Genomic DNA, 12,890 nt, shown 5'->3' on the forward strand with positions numbered 1-12,890 from the left:
TCCACAGTCACAGAACCTAAGAACATAGGCTCATAGTGTCGGTTAGGATATGGCAAATCAGGACCTAGGGTGGGAAACTGAGCAGGGATGGTGACAGTGTAAGATTAAAGTACCAGGCTTGGGAGGGGCAAGTGATGGTGCCCAAACCTGCTAGATGTAAAACTAAGAAACCCTCCGAGGCTCATCCAAATTTCTGTTAAACCAATATACTCATCTACTGGGGTCTTAAAACTAAAGAGCACTTGACAGTTATATAGTTTCAAGTTTAAAAAAAAAAAAAGAGGAAAAGAAAACAAATCCAAAGAAATAGGTACTTCAGAGCCAGATATGGCTATTCATGCCTGTGATCCCAGTATTCAGGAACCAGAGGCAGGTGGATCTCAAGTTCAAGATCAGTCTGAACTACATAGTAGGACCCTATCTTTAAAAAAAATATGGAAGAGGCCGGGCGGTGGGTGCACGCCTTTGATCTCAGTACTCGGGAGGCAGAGACAGATGTGTCTCTGTGAATTTGAGGTCAGCCAAGTCTACGTAGTGAGTTCCAGGCCAGCCAGGACCACATAATGAGACCTGATCTCAACAAATAACCAACAAATATCCACATAACATAGGAGGGGGACTTGTTGGGGGGGCAGAGGGAGGTTTATTGGGAGGGATAAGAGGATAAGATCAGAATATAGACATGTATGAAAATGTCACATTATATAATTAATAAATCTGGTTTAAAAAAAAGAAAGTGGAGGGAGTTGGAGAGATGGCTCAGTGATTAATGTTTGCTACTCTTGCAGTGGACCCAAGTTCAGTTTCCCAGCACCCATGGCTCATAACTCATAAGCTCCATAGAATCTGACTCCCTCTTCTGACACAACCACTCCAACCCATACATATGATTAAAAATAAAATCTTTTTTTCCTTTTTTTTTTTAAAGAAAGCAAGCTGCTTGTGGTAGCTGACACCTATAATCCCAGCACTTGAAATGCTGAAGCAGGAGGATTGCTACAAGTTTGGGGTTAGCTTGGCTTACTTGAGACTCTGCCTCCAAAATTCAGGGGTAGATAATTGCTAGTTCTTTCTTCCCCTAAAATCTTTATCCCATCCAACACACCCTGCATAAGGACACTCATAACCATTCTAGATAATGGGGTAAAAACAGCCCTTGTTAGGCTCTCACAGTTAACTGCTGGATAGTGTGACATAGGAAAGTTGACCCGTGTGCTTTGTCCCTGGGGTTCTCATTGCTCTCTAGAGTGATAGAAAAGACGAAGGACTGTCTCTGCTCTAGAACATCCATTTTGACAGCTCGGCACCCATAGTTCCTCTGGGAGTTTTTGCCTTTGTTACTTGCTATGAAGACGGTTTTCCTTGGTGCTGTGGACAGTGTGTAAGCTTGGAGCTAAGTGAGGACAGCCACTAGTGTCCATCCTGGAGCCAAACTATCTGGGTGAAATTCTAGATGTGCTTGGAATCGAAGCCTTCCTTAGGGAGGAAGTTCATTGGCCCAGGCCTCCGTGACCTTGAATGGAAAGTGAAGGCAGTCCTATTTCTTAGTTTAACTATGCATAACATGCTGTGGTCGACATTTGATACAAGGAGGCTTCAATAATTTTAACATTGTTATTGGCTTAAGAGCACACAGAGGGGCTGGAGAGATGGCTCAGGGGTTAAGAGCATTGCCTGCTCTTCCAAAGGTCCTGAGTTCAATTCCCAGCAACCACATGGTGGCTCATAACCATCTGAAATGAGGTCTGGTGCCCTCTTCTGGCCAGCAGGCAGACACACAGACAGAATATTGTATACATAATAAATAAATAAATAAATATTTTAAAAAATAAAAAATAAAAAAAAAATACGGGATGCTTCGTGTTTTGTATAGCACAGGGGCCATGCTGATCTCTGTATTGTTCTGTGCTATGGCTCACCCCGTGGCAGGAGTATACAGCTTGAACTTTTAATGTATTTCCTCCCCATGACAAAAATATTAAACCAAAAACGATGAGTAAGCAGTTATTGTTAAAGACTTAGGCATCTATTTCCCCTACCACACGACTTGGACCACTTGAACCACTATCTCTAGTATATTGTCAACCCTCCAAGATTTCTCCCAAGTAGCTCCAAGGAGCCCTGCATCCTACCTCCCTGGTCCAGATGGTGAAAAGGTGCTGGAGCGGAGACCTGGGTTTTGTAGGTTTCCCCATAAAAACGGAAATAGTTTTGTACACAATAAGTCAGAAAGCTATTATTAATTTTCTTCTCTGAGATTACAGCACCCCCTAATGGACATTATGGACATTGCTATTTTCTCTCCCTCTCTGTCTCTCGTCTGTGTGTGTTGTGTATACAATAACAAAAACAAAACTGGTAGTTTTTTGTTTTTTGTTTTTTTGTTTTTTGCCAAACTACTCAAGAGATGGCACAAACTAAATTAGAATTAACGAAGAGGCAGAAAAGAAAGAGTGTAAGTCACAGTTGGTACCACATAGCTCAGATTAACCTTGAACTTCCAGAGTAGCAGAGCCTGGCCTTGAATTCCAGGTCCTCCTGCCTCCACCTCCTGAGCAATGGGATTGGATTACAAGTGTGACACACTCAGTTGGAGGAAGAAATTTTTTTAATCGAAAAAATCTGCAGTCAATGGATTTTCAAAAATAGAAAATCAGCCAAACAAAACTGGTCCATGCATCAAGTGTGAAGAGGTGAGTTAACATCTAAGAATCACAGACCCTGACTTTGAGCTTGGGCCTGCTGAGCTCTCAGGCTCACCTCCATTCTTGGAAGTACCTTCCTCTTCTTTATCTTCAGAAACTATTTCTACCAGTTATTATTATTATTTATTGTATTATTGTTTTTATTGATTTTGTAAGTACCAGGGATTGAACCCGGGCTTAGCACATGCTAGGCAGCACTCTGTCACCGAGCTACATCCTCAGTCCTTTTAGCTTGTTTTGGAAATTGCTTTCCCTGGGCCAGCGAGATGGCCACAGGAGTAAAGGTGCTTTATCACCAAGCCCGACAGCCTGAGTTTGACCCCTGGGACCCGTGTGGTGGAAAGAGAGAGCTGACTCCTGGAAGGTGTGGCTGGGTCTGGTGTCCTGCAGGCTGCCCTTGAACTCACTGGATAGCCAAGGGTGATGCTGAAATCCCAACCCTCTGACCTACAGCAACTGAACTGCATCTTCAGCTATAAGAATAATTTTTAAGGGTTGAAGAGATGGCTCAGCAGTGAAGGGCACTGGCTGCTTTTCCAGAGGACCAGGGTTCAATTCCCAGCACCCACATGGCAGCTCACAACTGTCTGTAACTCCTGTTCCAGGGGATCTGACGCCTTCACATGGACCTGCATGCAGGCAAAACGTCAATGTACATATAATACAAATAAATAAATTATAAAAAATAATTTGTTAAAACAAAAAAAATCAATTCTCCTTTTCTTTTTCTCTTCCTCCTCCTCTTTCTTTGAGAGAGCCCCAAACTCAGAGCAGTCCCTTCTGCCTCAGTTTCCTGAGTTCAGGGATTACAGTTATGTGCTACAATACCTGGACTCCTCTTCACAACAACAAAAAAATATTTCCCCTGAGACATGGTTTCTCTGTGTAGCCCAGGCTGTACTGGAACTAGTATTGTAGACCAGGTTGGTCTCAAATTCAGACCAACCTCTGCCCAGCTCTGCCCCCCGAGTGCTGAGATAAAGGCCTGTACCACTATGTCTAGCTCACAAAAGAATTTTTTTGAAAGAAGAGTTGGTTATGATCCAAGTTATATATCCCTGAGTTGTGATACATTGTACCATAACACGTTTTGAAGGGTCTGGACACAACCCACGCAGACCTTATCCTCCCTGTGCTAGGACTGCAGGCATGCCACCGCGCCCTGTTCACCACAGCCCTTAAATTATGTGAGTACTAGTGTCAGGAACAGGAAGACGCGGTGGGAGCCCCCTGAGAACAGAGCAGCAGAGAGTCGAGGGCAAAATTAAATTCCAGAAAGTGGGGCGGTAAGCACATAAATGTTAAACCTGGCGGTGGTGGTGCACGCCTTTAATCCCATCACTCAGGTGGTAGGGGCAGGCAGATCTCTGCGAGTTCGAGGCCAGCCTGATCTACAGAGCAAGTTTCAGGACAGCCTCCAAAGCTATAGAGAAACCCTGTCTCAACTCCCCTCCCCCGCCAAACAAACTCTGAGAACCAAAATCTAAGTTACTCAACTCGGAATGCTCAGAATGGGGAAAGACTCTTGACTTCCTATTACCTTTGCTTAGAAAGATGTGGTTAACATACTGGCTGGTGACACCTAGGGAGAAACACTGATGTCTAGGAGAAGATGACTGACTTTCCAGAGCCAGGTAGAGGATCCTGGGGGAGCCTCCATCCCAGGGCTGTCCCAGCTATGGTATCATGAGGGTAGCTTCCATTCCAGAGCCGTCCCAAGTATAGTGTCATGGGGAGGCTCCACCCCAGGACTATTTCCATAAGCTGCTTCTGTCCAGTATTTTTTCACAGTGCTGAGAAAAATAACTAATATACAAGCCACATTATATCTGGTACTTTTCCAGGACTTTGCCAGAAGGGAGTTCATAACTTTAAAAAAATAGATACCAAGCCAGCCTGATACTCATAGCAAGTTCCAAGACAACCAGGACTATACAGAGAGACCCTGTCTCAAAAAAAGAAAAAAAAGGGGTTGGAGAGATGGCTCAGAGGTTAAGAGCATTGCCTGCTCTTCCAAAGGTCCTGAGTTCAATTCCCAGCAACCACATGGTGGCTCACAACCATCTGTAATGAGATCTGGTGCCCTCTTCTGGCCTGCAGGCATACACACAGACAGAATATTGTATACATAATAAATAAATAAATATTTAAAAAAAAAAGAAAAAAAAAACAACAAAAAAAAGCCCTGAATAAATAAATAAATACAGGACATTTAAAGAACCCTGAAAGCAGGAGGTAGAAATGGGAACACCCCAAGTAGGCTTGGGCTATGTAGCAAAACTCTGGGAAACAACAACAACAAAAACTGGGCAGTGGTGGCTCATGCCTTTAATTCTAGCACTTGGGAGGAAGAGGATCTCAGTGAGTTCGAGATTACCGCGCCAGCACGGTCTGGAACCACGAGTCTCGGCGGAGGGTGTCCAGGTTGAATGAAATCCACAGAGCACGAGGTTGAGGTGAAACAGCAACTCGTTTATTGTTCTGCTGGGGCTAGCTTCTATACCATGGCACCACATGGGGAGGGGGCTGCGAAGGGACTGTCACCTGACCCAAGGAGGAACTCTTACCTGACCCCAGTAGAGGTCAAGGACTGATCACATGCACTCCACCTTCACCTGTCCCCAGTAGGGACTGTCACCTGACCCCAGCAGGGATCAAGGAATAATCACGTGCACTCAAACTTCCTCATCCAACTCCAGGAGCAGAGGGAAGTTAAGATTCTTTGCAGATAAGCACCTCAAATGGGGGCAGGGAAATATAACTCTGGGTAGCAATTCCCACAGGGAGGCTCCACCCCAGGACTATTTCCATAAGCTGCTTCTGTCCAGTATTTTTTCACAGTGCTGAGAAAAATAACTAATATACAAGCCACATTATATCTGGTACTTTTCCAGGACTTTGCCAGAAGGGAGTTCATAACTTTAAAAAAATAGATACCAAGCCAGCCTGATACTCATAGCAAGTTCCAAGACAACCAGGACTATACAGAGAGACCCTGTCTCAAAAAAAGAAAAAAAAACAACAAAAAAGCCCTGAATAAATAAATAAATACAGGACATTTAAAGAATCCTGAAAGCAGGAGGTAGAAATGGGAACACCCCAAGTAGGCTTGGGCTATGTAGCAAAACTCTGTGGGAAACAACAACAACAAAAACTGGGCAGTGGTGGCTCATGCCTTTAATTCTAGCACTTGGGAGGAAGAGGATCTCAGTGAGTTCGAGGCCAACCTGGTCTACAAAGCAAGTTCCACAACAGCCAGCACTGTTACACAGAGAAATCCTATCTTGAAAAACAAAAAACAAGCAAGCAAACAAAACAAAACAAAACAAACCCCCCTCTGTTTAAGAAACCAAAAGGGTGTGTGTGTGGGGCGGGAGGACAGTAGGGATGGGTTGTCTCTGCCCCCAAATCCAAATCACTGACCCTTGAGCTGGGAAGACTTGGAGGCTCGAGGTTGATGATAGCTCAGGGACTGGAATCGTCTGGAACTGCCCGTTCATATGACTGTAAATTATGCTGGTTATAATGTACATTACAATGGCATGTTGTCATATATGGAACTCACCCTTTCCCCTATTTCAGACCCCAGCATGCAGGTCTCACAGGGTCCTTCCAGACTCTTTGTCTGTGAATTGGCTGAATTGGCTGCCCCGCCCTCCACTTTGTGACAGGGAAAAGCAAGGTGTTGGCTGCTTCCCAGCTGAGGTTGTAAGCAGGATCACGAACATGTGACTTCTCAGACAATATCTTGTTTTTAAAATTAATTTTATTGAACCATTTTACCATCAGGGCGTTTTACTTCTCATGTCCAGGATGGTGGATTCTAAGTGCATCCCAAGAGAACGAAGAGGAAGATGTGTCACTTTGTCTAACGAAACCAGTGTCATTTCCTTCTTATTAGTCAGTGTCTCGCAAGGAGATGCAGACTCCATTGCTCAAGTGAGTACACAGAAATAGCCAAGATACAAGGTAGTGACTGGAAGTTATTAGTGAGGAGCCTTCCCCACCATCAGGTCTGTAAGGCGTGCGCTGTCTTTTTTCCTAAGCTCCTCTCCATCTTTCAATGTTTGTACTTAAGTCTGCATTAAACAAGGTGGTGTCTATGCCTGCAGTCAATACCAACACTCAGGAGGTGGAGGCAGGAGGATAAGCATCAGTACTTGTCATCTCTCCAGCTCCTGAAGGACATTTCAAACAGATTTTAAATGTGAAGATTAAAAGAAAGAGAGACAGGAAAGAGTAAGACCCCTAAGTGTGCATATGGGCTCCTTCAGGCAGAGTCACAAATAAGTATCTTAACCTAAGCTGTTAACACAGACCTGAAGTTGTATCACAAACAGTTGCTTAGGAAACATGTAAACAGGATTGTTCTAGAGGAGCCATCAGGGTTGCTCAGAGGGTTTCTGCTGAGAGTCCTGGAAAGCTGTCTCTTCACAGATGGGAAGGGTCAGAATGCCTTAAGTAAACGTGCTAACTGTGTTTGCAGTACTTTCTTTCCTTTTTCTTATTCTTTTCATTTCCTTTTTCTTTTTCTTAAGACAGGTTCTCTCTAGCCATACTGAAACTCACCACATAGACCAGGCTGGCCTTGAATTTACAGAGATCCACCTGACCCACCTCAGCCTCCCGAATGTTGGGATCAAAGGCACATACCACTATGCCCAGTCCTACAGTTCTTGATTATCAATGGACAAGAGGCTTCTTCAGCCTGGTTCTGAGGTGAGGGGCTCCTTTCCCATATCCCCATAATTTTCCGTCTTCCTATCCGCTCAGCACAGGGACCTCTCAGTCTCCTCACTCTCTCACATCGCTGTGGAAACGGACTCTCTAGTCCTGGTTATACGAGTGCTTGCTATGCAGCCCAGGTTGGCCTGGAATTCACAGAGATCCTACCTGCCTCTGCTTCTGGGATTAAAGGTGTGAGCCACAGGCTCTGTAGAACAGATTTTAAGTCAGTGGTTCTCAGTCTTCCTAAAACTGTGACCCTTAAATACAGTGCTTCCTGGTATGGTGACCCCCAACTACAAAATTATTTTCATTGCTACTTCATAATTGTAAATTTGCTACTGTTATGAATTGTAATATAAATATCTGATATGAAGGATATATGATACGGGACCCTTGGGAAAGAGTCATTTGACCCTCTTATGATTTCAAAGTTGACATTAGTGAATTAAAGATTCTAAAATTTCAGGCGTGATCCTGCACGCATTTCATCCCAGCACTCAGGAGTCAGAAGCAGGCAGATCTCTGCGTCCGAGGCCAGTCTGGTCTGCAGAGCACAGAGAAACCCTTTCTCAAAAGACAAAAACAAAACAACAACAACAAAACTTTAAAAAGTTACTTAGTGAGAGATAATATTCCTAAATTAACTGTTGAACTGTTGGGCCAGGCAGGGGGTGGGGTGGGTGCACCACTGCTATTACAACACTCAGGCGGAGGCAGATGTATTTTTGAGTTCGAGGCCAGCCTGGTCTAAACGGCAACAGAGATAAAACCCTGTCTGGGGCGGGGGTGGACGTGGGGGAGGGTGGGGGCAGAGAGGGTGGGGGACGGGAGGGAATTAGACAAGAGTGCCGGGAACTCGGTAGAAACGAAAATACCCATTTCCCTTGCGAGGTCTTGGGGTTCTTGTGGCCACAGCCCCGGCCACAGAGAGGGATGGACTTGCCCCCGAGAGTCACATCCGGTCCCCACTGTCCAGAAATGAGCTCAGCCCCCAATCGCCCCCCCTCCTCTCCGTTTCCATGACTCACGCTGGACTACCCAGAAAGCTCTAAGGGGACCGTGGGACAGGGCAGGGAGGCGGAGCGGCCAGGGGATGAGGCGGGGCAGTCTGATCTTCTCCACCCCCACTCCAAGAACCGGAAGTTGGGGATGAGCCGAGTGGTCTGCGAGGCCTCAGGTCGTCTCGTTCTTTCTAGAAACGCTTTGCAACCCAGGCCAGCCCCAAACTCGTCTGGGAAGCCACCACATACGATATCCCTCCGGTTTCGGTTGGCTTCCTTTGTAACTAGTTGTTGCAACCACTTTTCCCTTGCTTTCTTCCTGCTAGAGGGCATAAGCCAGCCTCAATAAATCTTCCACCTCAAAGTCTGTGCCACATGCTATGTGTGTTATGACGATGCCTCTTAATAGAAGAAAATACCATAAGGGGTACAAAGCAAAGTTTATTTGGCTCTCATTTGGAGGTCAAAGGTCCAGTATCAAGTGTTAGTTCTCTGGTGAGGACCACATAGTGAGAAAGGAGACAGGTGGAGAGATCGGGAAGGCTAGACTTTTTAGAAAAATAACTGCCTCAAGAGCTACATTCATGATGAAAGCAGCTCCAATGATCTGGACACCTTCCACTAGCTGTGTGTGTGTGTGTGTGTCTTGGGCACACACATATATGTGCAGGAACACAGTTGTGACACATGGGTTAACTTATTGGGCTCTACTTTTATTTTTAATTGATTTTTATGTGTACAGGTGTTTTGCCTGTATGCATGTCTACACAACAAGCAGGGTGTCTGGTGCTCAGGGAAGCCAGGTGGAGTGAGTTTCACTGCGGGTGCTGGGATCGTCTGGAAGAGCAGCTTTTAACCACTGAACTGCCTCTCTCGTCCCACCAGGGCTATGCTCTCGCCTCAGCAGAGCCACAATGGGCTCTACTGCTTCTAGCTTCTAGCACACAAACATTTGGGGACACATACTTAAACCACATCCAACACATAGTACAACATTGGGCAACATATTCATGACTTAATACATGGATACATGGGGGGGGATGTTATTTTGCCTAATATTATGGGTCAAGTTCAGGGCCAGGTTTGAGGTTAGAGTATGATTTATGGTCCAGGTTCAATTGCAGCTCAATCCTCATCCATCTTTATTGAAACTTGGGGTGATGAACAGGCTCAGAATGCCAGCACAATGGTGAGCTCCTTCTTTCCGATCCCCAGGATGTGGTTTTTCACTCTGTGTTTTGGAGTGCTTTTCCCTGACGATAAAAGTAGGCCATCACATACTTTGCATTAAATAAATAATTTTTAAAAAGGGATATACAAAACAAAAACTCAGGTAACTGATATAGGAGTATTACCTTGGTTCAAGGCCAGTAGAGACCACAGTGTCAAACCCTGTGTTCTGTATCATCCTTCAGGTTTTTTGTTTTTCTTTTTTGAGACAGGGTTTCTCTGTAATTTTGGAGCCTGTCCTGGAACTTGCTTTGTCGACTGGTCTGGCCTCGAACTCACAGAGATTTGCCTGCCTGTTTCCCGAGTGCTGGGATTAAAGGCGTGCACCACAACCACCCAAAACTGCGTCTTCAATTTTGGATGAGTGGATTTTTAAGTATATATGGAGCAAAAGTAAAAGTATCCAGGTAGAGAAGCATACACCTTTTATCCCAACATTAGGGAGGCAGAAGCAAGCAGATTTCTGTGAATTTGAGGCCATCCTGATGTACATAGAGAATTTCAGGCCAGTCAGAGCTACACAGTAAGACCCTATTTTTAGAAAAAAATGGAATAAAGAAAAGAAAAGGGGGGAAAACTATATTAAGAGCACTGTTTGCCTGGTTGCCCTTCCTTGAGACTGGGCTTGGTTCCCAGCAGCCACATGGCAGCAGCTCACACTGACCGCCATCTCTCTCGAGCCATGGGAATGATCCTTTCCATAAACATTATTATTATTATTATTATCATTATTATTATTACTACTACTATTTTGAGATAGAGTTTCTCTGTGTAGCCTGGCTGTCCTGAGACTCACTCTGTGTTGGGTCCATGGGGGTCGCACAAAGATGGGGACAGACCACTGAAGTCTAATAAACCAGAAGCAAATTTTATTCCAGGAAAAAATAAAAAATTAAAAAAATAAATCTCCATGGGGCACAAAAAGGTTATCAGCTAGCTGAGACCACAGCCAGAGATGGACTTGTAAGGTTGTGGCAAAGGCCGGTTTTTTAACTCCTCCTTTTATAGCAAGCATTAGGCGACAATGAAAGAATTTTACAATCTCAAGGTAAAACTCAGATACAAATTGCCCTTCTTTGCAATTTCCATTAACAGAGTTTTTCAGTTAAACTAGTGTTTGTACTTAATCTATTGTTTTATCCTGGCATTCCTTGATAGTGTTTACCAAGACTCTGCACTCTGGCACTGCCAGTTTCTCATAGCAGGGGAAGGTATGGGATAACATAAAACCAAAAAGTCAAAAGTCACGTCCCATCATTTAAAAGTTAACTCAGCTCGCATTTCTGGTCATGAATGGCCAGGGTATTATCTAAAAGCTGTCCCTCGGTTTGCAGAGCTGACCCTCAGAGGAACCCACTGTTAATAGTTAATCCTTACGCTGCCGAGAAAGCTGCTGACAGCCTGCTCTCATTCTCCTAGGCTTACAACTTTATATATTTCTTTACTTTTACGTTCTTATTTCTTTTATTTATTTATTATGTATACAACATTCTGCACACCTGCACACCAAAAGAGGGCACCAAATCTCATTACTGATGGTTGTGAGCCACCATGTGGTTGCTGGGAATTGAACTCAGGATCTCTGGAAGAGGTCAGTGCTCTTAACCTCTGAGCCATCTCTCCAGCCCCTACATTCTTATTTCTTGACTCTACATTTCTATATTCTTATATTCTTATTCTTGGACTCTATCTGTAGAACTCAGAGATCTGCCTGCCTCTGTCCCTTGAAAGCTGGGATTGGGATTAAAGGTGTGCGACACCACTGGTCAGCTCCATAAACTTATTTTTTTTGTGTGTGTATATGTATGTACACCACTACCTGCAGGACAGAAGGTGTTAAATCCTCAGGAATTGGAGTTCCAGGTGGTTGTGAGCCAGCTTGTTGATGGCAGACCCACCTGGGTCCTCGGCGAGAGCTCTTGACAGCTGAATCAGTTATTTCCCTTCTGGCCCTAAACTCTGTGAGTTTGAGGCCAGCCTGGTCTACAAGAGCTAGTTCCAGGACAGGCTCCAAAGCTACAGAGAAACCCCATCTTGAACAAAACAAAACAAAACAAAATAACAACAAAATGTTTCAAACTGATTTAGAACCAAGGACCTTAAGATTCCTCGTGGAAAAAGACTGTGAAAAGGGAGAGAGAAAAATAATTTTCATGTCCAAGAACCGGACGGTGTCATCTTATAACTCAACCAAAACCATCCACAGTAAAGACAGGTGTAAGTAATAGAGATGGAGCGTCTCTGCTAAATGAAGGTTAATCAAACTGCATTTTATAAAGCAAGATTTAAAAAATATATATATAACGGGGAAGAGGGTTTGGATCTCAGTAAAGGTTATAAACTCTGGAGGAGAGAGACATGAGGCAATGCCCCTGTAGAGACTAGAGACCTTCCGGGGGCAGAAATCAGACTTGACGACTCCACGCACTGGGCAGCGTATTTCTGGCTCTCAATGTGTCCATGGTGCTTTCTGGAAGACACGATTGAGAAACTGAAGGGCAACAAAACTACCTACGGATCTCTCGCTGAAGAAACAAAATCTACCTTATGTGTCAATGCCCTGAAAGAACCAGCACACCGTCACCAATCTGCCTTTCTTGGTGTAATTGTCACTGCAAAAGCTCCAATCCTCGTAGGACCCCGGAGACGTAGGGATTTCGTTGTAAATTGGTTGGGTTCTTCCCAAGATGATCTTTCTACCAGGGTGAAAAGACAAAAGACAAAAATGTTGACTTGATGTTTCCGCCCGGTTTCGAACCGGGGACCTTTCGCGTGTGAGGCGAACGTGATAACCACTACACTACGGAAACCGTCTGGTGGCACTGGCTTTGTAAGCAAGCTACATTTGGAGTGAATTTATTGTTTGCTGACTTCCGTTCTTAAATTCAACTTCTGGAATCAGGCAGGTTCCACTCCGAGGCTAGATGACATTCACCCATGGAGATACATGGTACCTCCAAAGAAAACTGCCAGCGAGATTAAGGACCCCAGGACCCCGAGGCCACGGGAAGAGCTGTTCTCGGCTTCCGTAAACACTCATGGTTTTCCAGATTCCGAGGAGCTCCAGGAATGCCTGGATGATGAATCTAGGGCGCCCCCTAGCGCCCAGCATCTGCTGTGCCGCGGAACTGGAGAAAAACGGACCGGTCGTTAGGCAGGAAGCCATTCCGGGGAGGGCCTTGGCAAGAAGGACGTTGTAAGCCCAGGCCCGAAACAATGAAATTGT

The 12,890-nt window shown here is 44.8% G+C and overlaps 1 non-coding gene across 1 annotated transcript; it reads right to left on the reverse strand.

The window, feature by feature from the left end:
- Window positions 1-12,401: 12,401 nt before the first annotated feature.
- Trnav-cac (transfer RNA valine (anticodon CAC)) lies at window positions 12,402-12,474 on the reverse strand. Its single transcript has one exon. It is a non-coding gene; the product is annotated as a tRNA-Val (tRNA).
- Window positions 12,475-12,890: the final 416 nt, after the last annotated feature.

The sequence above is a fragment of the Myodes glareolus genome, chromosome 5 (genome assembly GCF_982192425.1).
Source record: "Myodes glareolus chromosome 5, mMyoGla1.1, whole genome shotgun sequence".
NCBI classification, from domain to species: Eukaryota; Metazoa; Chordata; class Mammalia; order Rodentia; family Cricetidae; genus Myodes; species Myodes glareolus.